Genomic DNA, 6,417 nt, shown 5'->3' on the forward strand with positions numbered 1-6,417 from the left:
CCATGTACCAGTGGAGGTTTACATGGGGCTATCATTTACATGCATCTATGGTGCAGCAGGGAGTTCAGCAGAACTTTAGGTTCTGAAGTACTAGGAAGAAGTCCTAGTAAGCTGCATTCTAAAACCATCCTACAACCCGATTCATCACAATGGTGAGAGTTGCAGCAGACGGTGGGAATGGCATGAGCCTGGGAAGCAGGCTTATGGTCCTATCGAGTGTAGGATCACTATGAGTTTGGGGCCAAGTCAATGGAAGCGATGCTTTATTTTTTAGCGAGTACACATTTAACATGGACAAAAAAGAAAACCAAATTTCTTCTAGTTTCACTTTTATGAGTAAGCCATGGTTAATATTTTGTTGTGTAAACTTCACCTTTTATATGCGCATGTAACATATATATTTTTCTGGCCTGTTCATTTAACAAAAATGATTTTGTAGCACTACACGATGTGTTAACTAGTCCTCAAATCCTACATGTGGGCCTGTGATATAAATTTTTATGACTATATAGTCTTTGGTCACAGGCATATATGTAATATATGGAAATTAATTTATTTCCCTTTGGTTGGAATTTTTGTTGACTCCAGCTTTCCCTTTTAAGAAAAAGCAGTATGACTGAATAACTTTGTTGCCAATCTTTGCCCAGTCTATTGATTATAGAGTTAGTATGAATTCCTATGATGCAATTACTGGTTCAATACCTCAATGGAAGAAAAAATACCTCGATGGATTTTATGTTTTTCATGTGCTGTGCCTAATGCCCCAGAGAGAATTGTTTCACTTTTCCTTTGGTTGAAATTTAAGGATGCTTAGAGGAAGGGATGAGTCAACCAGGACACAGTACAGCACCATTGAAACACATGATACTCCTCTGGTTCCTTGAGGCTTCCTCATCCCCCACTATCGTGACCCCAGTCCTGCCTTTCACTGAGGGCTAGACCAGAGCATGTGCACAGGTACAGATAAGAGATAAGAGCTCAGGACACACGGAATCCAGGAACAGGAATGGGAGTAGGGATACTGGGGAGAGGAGGGGAGGAAGAGGGAGCCAATCGATTGCAATGATGAACACATTATCCCACCCCCACCCTATCCCCACACCAGGGGCATGAACAACAGAAACCATGGGGGAAGGGAGACAGTGGTCAGGGTAAGATACAAAAATAATAATAATTTATAATTTATCATAGGGGTCATGAGGGTGGGGGAGCAATAAAGGGGAGTTGATACCAAGGGCTCAATAGAAAGTAAATGCTTAGAAAATAATTATAGCAACATTTGTACAAATATGCTTGATACAATTGCTGTATGGATTGTTAAAAGAGCTGTAAGAGTCCCCAGTAAAATGATCTTTTCATAAAAAAAACAATAAAAATGAGTGCTCAGATTCTCAACTTCATAAAGGCTAACAAAAGATACAAACATGCGAAATTGTTTAATTTAGTGCTATGTCAGAGTTCAGGCTTGTGGTCATGGCAGCAGTAAGTTGGGGGCTGAGAGAAACCCTGTCCCAAATGACGGAATTAAATTCATTGCAGGGGCATTCCTCAGACACCTATTATGAGCTTGGGAATCGAATTGTGTCTGGTAGTACCGAAGAAAAATGTAATGTGAAGAGCACGCACTGTTATAAAGGGATAACCTATGCATACCTATGAATTTACACAAGAGCAAAGAATGCTTGATGAATTGTCTCAATACAGGTTCAGGCAGAGGAGGTAAGAAGGTAATGTTTTCTTAGAAGATAATGGCTTTGAGAAAGGTCAGGTGTAATTTCAAATGATGGACATTGGAAGGCTATCAGTTAGCATGAACAGAGGACAAAAGGCAGGAAAATCCCAGGGATATTTATGTAAATGGTGAGCAATCTAAAATTTTGATGTTTAGGACAAATGTGAAAAATGTTGACCATCATGCTAAGAACTTTGAAGCCTATTCTGATCTAATGGCTGCAACAAGGAACTCAAGCATAGCATTGTAAGGATGGTACAGCACTTGGCAATGCTTCAGGCTGTTATACGAAATATCTATGTGAGTTGAACTGGAGTAGATGGAACCTAACAACAATAATATATGATAGATGCTTTCCTTTCATTTTATTGAATTCTCACAAAAACCATTCTAGACAGGAATTTTAAAACCAACTTCTATCAGTAAGATGGTCAAATAATAGTAAGGTCATGTGCCTTGTCCAGTGTGACAGTTTATAAATTATAGGGCTGGATGTAAAACTCACTTTTTAAAAAACATTTTATTAGGAATCCTTACAGATATTACTACAATCCATAGTTCCATTAGATCAAGCATATTGTACAATTACTGCCATTTTCAATACATTTATTTTCTTCTTGAACTCCTTGATATCAACTCCCCTTTGTCTGCTCCCTCTGCTGCCCTACCAACCCCCTGAACCCTCAGTATACTATATATTGATGTTATATTATTTTTTTTGCCTTAACTTACACCATCCCATGTACCCATTTTCCTTAAATTCTCATGTTTGTTCCCTTCAGGTCATCATAGCTGTCTGTTACTCCCCCCCTTCCCCCACCCTTCCCATATCCTCAGGAAGTCAGTACTCCCCTTACTGTTTCTGAGGGGATACACATCTTGCATTTCATGCACCAAAGGGCCTTGGTTGTACCCATGTACATACGCAGGACTAGCAGGATGAGTGAGGTAAAACTAGGGTCATAACAGCAGGTGGAGGAAATTTTAAAGAACCAGGGGATAGTTGTGTGTCTCATCAGTGCTGCACTGCATCCTGGATATATCATCCCTACTGTGTGGCCCTTCTGTGAGGGACTGTCCAATGTTTCCATAACCTGCGCTTTTTCAGAACATGGCACTGAGCATGTGGGTCTCTAGAAGGACTTTCATGATTCTGTCCAGGTCTTATTTGTCTGATGTTGACATATGCCCAGTGGGAGATCGAGTATTTTGGGCAGGATCTGATAAACCATTGTCTTTGAACTAGATGGAAGCTGAGCAGTTATCTTTTTCATAGTCTACTGAAATTCTTAGGATCTCTGGGAGACATTTGTTACTTCAAAGTTTACCTGAAGTAGAATGGGATGCATCGGACTCAGTTAATGTAGCTGAGAAGTAGAAGTAATAAGGTAAAATTATGTGTTTTGCTTAGGTTAAACTCTAAACACACACACACACAAAAAAGGAAAATGATCTATGGGTGTTGCTAGAGATAAGTCCAATTGTGTGTTATGCTATTTACAGCTGTATTTATCTTTGAAAGTTTCAGAACTCATGAGCTAAGAGAAGTCATGTTTTCCTGACCCAGAACAGTGATGCGTTAACCTACTTCAGTAATATATTTATAATCCTTTTGAGCTCCTTGGAGGAAAGATGAAGTATGAACCCGAAATAATAACAAGGCTAAACATCAAGCACTTCATGAATGCCCAGGTGTGGTTTGAGGCTTAATGAATCTGTGTTAGTAAAATATTCAGAGATCCCAATTGAAGGGAACTAGGGAACGCAAATGGTAATTAATTATTATTATTATCAACTCCTGCTCAGATCCATGGAGATTGATGGCCTCTGCATGTTTTATCCCCAGGACTGTAGCTGCAGGTGCCGGTCCAGTGTGCAACAACTGCCTAATATCTTAGAAGGATTACCTCTACATTGGATTAAAAAAATGATTTCCCATAATGTATTCTGACTGAGCGGCTTTTTCGCTCCCTCCTATTTCTCCTGGTGCCTCTTGGTATCCATAATAAAAACTAACTTTACCAACACCCTAACTGGATCCTTCCTGCTCCAAATTGGGAACCAGTGCAAAGACATTTCACTTGAATTTGTCTCACCTACATTACATGAGAAGAGAAAAAAGAGAAAAAAATTAAAAAGCAAAACCACTTTGCTTTATTCAATCACATATTTGCCTACTTTAGGTGCTAGGAACCCCTGAGGCTGTGGCTCTTATACAACTTTCAAGACTAGAAGTGGATTTATGCCCCTGGCCTGATGTTCAGTCAAATAATAAGCTTGGATATAGGTGAACAATAACACTATTAGAACAATCGCACTCATTACAAAGACCAACTATAGGAGATAAAAAGGGCAGGGTTTGCCCAGGGATACCACTCAGAAAGCAGGCTAGCATAAGAGAGAAGGGCACAGGGAAATGGTAAACACAGAGTGGAAATGAGAACAGGGTGATTTTATCATGGGGATTACAAATAATCTCACAAAACAACTGTGTATGAATGGTTGAGTGGAAAACCAATTTGCTCTATAAAATTTCACCCCAATCACATATAAAAATTAAAGAATCAATCAAAAGAAAATGTGTAACCTTCGAATCAATTCTGACCCAGAGCCACCATGTAGTCTGACTAAAACGGTTCCATGATGTTTACAAAGTTGCCATCTCTGATGGCTCGGATTGCCCGAGCTTTCTCCCAGAATAGACGAGTGTGTTTGGACCATCGGGGCTTTCTGAGGATCACTCACACTACCTCTACATATGGTATATGTCAATCAGCATTTTGATCATCTATAGAATTGTGTAGGATCTTAACTACTCCCACCACTTACACAGCCAAGGTAAAATATAGTTTCCCAGGCTTACCCGAAAGAGATATGGCGGAAAGTTGGTTGCCACTTAACTCTGACTCAATCACTGCCTATGGTCATTGTCTGAGCAACAAAATGGGAGCATTTGGGTACAATGGCTCAAGTGCATCACAAAGGTGATTATGAAAAAGTTTCCTTGGTATTGAGACACAAACATTTAACTGTTAAAATAAACTTCCGCATCCCTACAATTATTGCCTTCCAGTGCAGATGCAGCTTAAATGAATCCCTGCTCATCTTGAATGCTGCTATGATCTCTCCAAATGGTGCCTCTTGCTATTTTAGCCAGAGAAGGAACAGTCTGTATTCAGCTGAGCGATCCCGTGACAAGGCCCTCCTGCGTTCCAGTGGAAGTTTGAAGGACATTTCCAATCAGGTTAATGAGGACCTGCTGATTCAGAGCTGAAATGGGTTTGTTTACATCTCTCCACTTGTCTATCGATGGACGAGTCATTCACTTTCATCTGCCAGCCAATCACAGCCTACCAGTGTAACATCTGCTTTGAGCAGCTGCCAAGAGAGGAAGCACAGTTTCTGTCCCCTCAAGCAAGTAGCAAGTGTGTGTAATTGAGAACCTGCATTTGCAAGAATGCACAGACTTGGGCAGAAAGAGTGAGGGCAAGCTGAGAGGAGATGAGAAAGTAGGAACAGCCTTTGTGTGGAGCCCATGTAAACATGCCCAAGCTAGCCTGGGGGTGCGAAGGATCCCACAGGACTGAGAACATTCATTTTCACCTGTGCACCTGCTGAGAGGGCATCATCGTATGTGTCCAGTGAGTCCCTGTGTGCACTTTTTAATTAGATGATAATAAGGAGACACAAACAAATCTTTATCATCCCCTAACAAAAAATGCCAAGATCATTAATTAATTTGGTAGGTAATGTTTTGATTCTATGTCTAAGTCTCTCCTGGGCTTAAATGTATTCTTAAGGAGCCTATTAAGCAAAATAAGAGAGAAACTGGTTGCTTCTTCCACATTTTCATGCACCCAGGTCACCTAGTCTTGAGCACTGTGACCTCTTTGGTGCATGGAGATTACTGGGTTAGGAAAAGTGTGGAAAGGAGGGCCCGTTGACCTGTGATTCCATACCTTCCCAAGACCTTTAAAAGCCTATCTCCCCTCTCAGAGCCTGATTCCTGAAAAACTACATCTGTGCAGCTCACACAAGAGGAATCAGAGAGCTGTTCAGGGAACCTTTTCAAAACTTTGGGTGAGCTCAAACAGTAATCGCCAGAATTGATTAAAAAGTTTGAAAAAGTATTTTAGATTGCTCCAATCTGTCTCTCTCATCTTCACTCCCACTCCCACTTGAAGGAGAACCTCATTCTGAGCGCCTACTTGCAAATAACTTGTACAGCTTTTAAGGAATTGACTTTGAACTTCCATGATCTCTATGAACTCCTCACAAAGAGAAGAGCAGGGCACACATGAGGTCAAGTTCAAAGTAGCCAGCAAAGCAGACTACTACTAAATGTCACCACCCAGGCATCCTCTGTAAGGGGTTTGCTGATAGACTGTTGATCCTCTCAACTCCTGGGTTGGGCCTGATGACAGAATGCTGAGGAGCAACACAAGAAAATGATATTTTTTTCTTGGAAAATTGGTATAACAGTTTAGCATTCCAAAATACATCCCCATTCCTTGGTGATTAGAGGATGTGCTCAATGCGGTCACCCAACAAATATTTACTGAAATTTTTTTTGCTAGAATTTTGCTGGAATTGAGCATATAATGGTAAGCACGATAAGTCATGGTCATATATACAGAAATTAAGTAATTAGTAATTAGGGAATTAGTACTTAGTAAGGGAACCTG

The 6,417-nt window shown here is 40.5% G+C and overlaps 1 protein-coding gene across 1 annotated transcript in view; it reads left to right on the plus strand.

The window, feature by feature from the left end:
- AGBL1 (AGBL carboxypeptidase 1) overlaps positions 1 to 6,417 on the plus strand; it is a 1,177,048-nt gene that overhangs the window by 564,169 nt on the left and 606,462 nt on the right. The gene's annotated exons all lie outside the window — the stretch shown is intronic.

Source organism: Echinops telfairi, unplaced genomic scaffold (genome assembly GCF_000313985.2).
Source record: "Echinops telfairi isolate 266 unplaced genomic scaffold, ASM31398v2 ScPeMD7_7409;HRSCAF=8447, whole genome shotgun sequence".
NCBI lineage: Eukaryota > Metazoa > Chordata > Mammalia > Afrosoricida > Tenrecidae > Echinops > Echinops telfairi.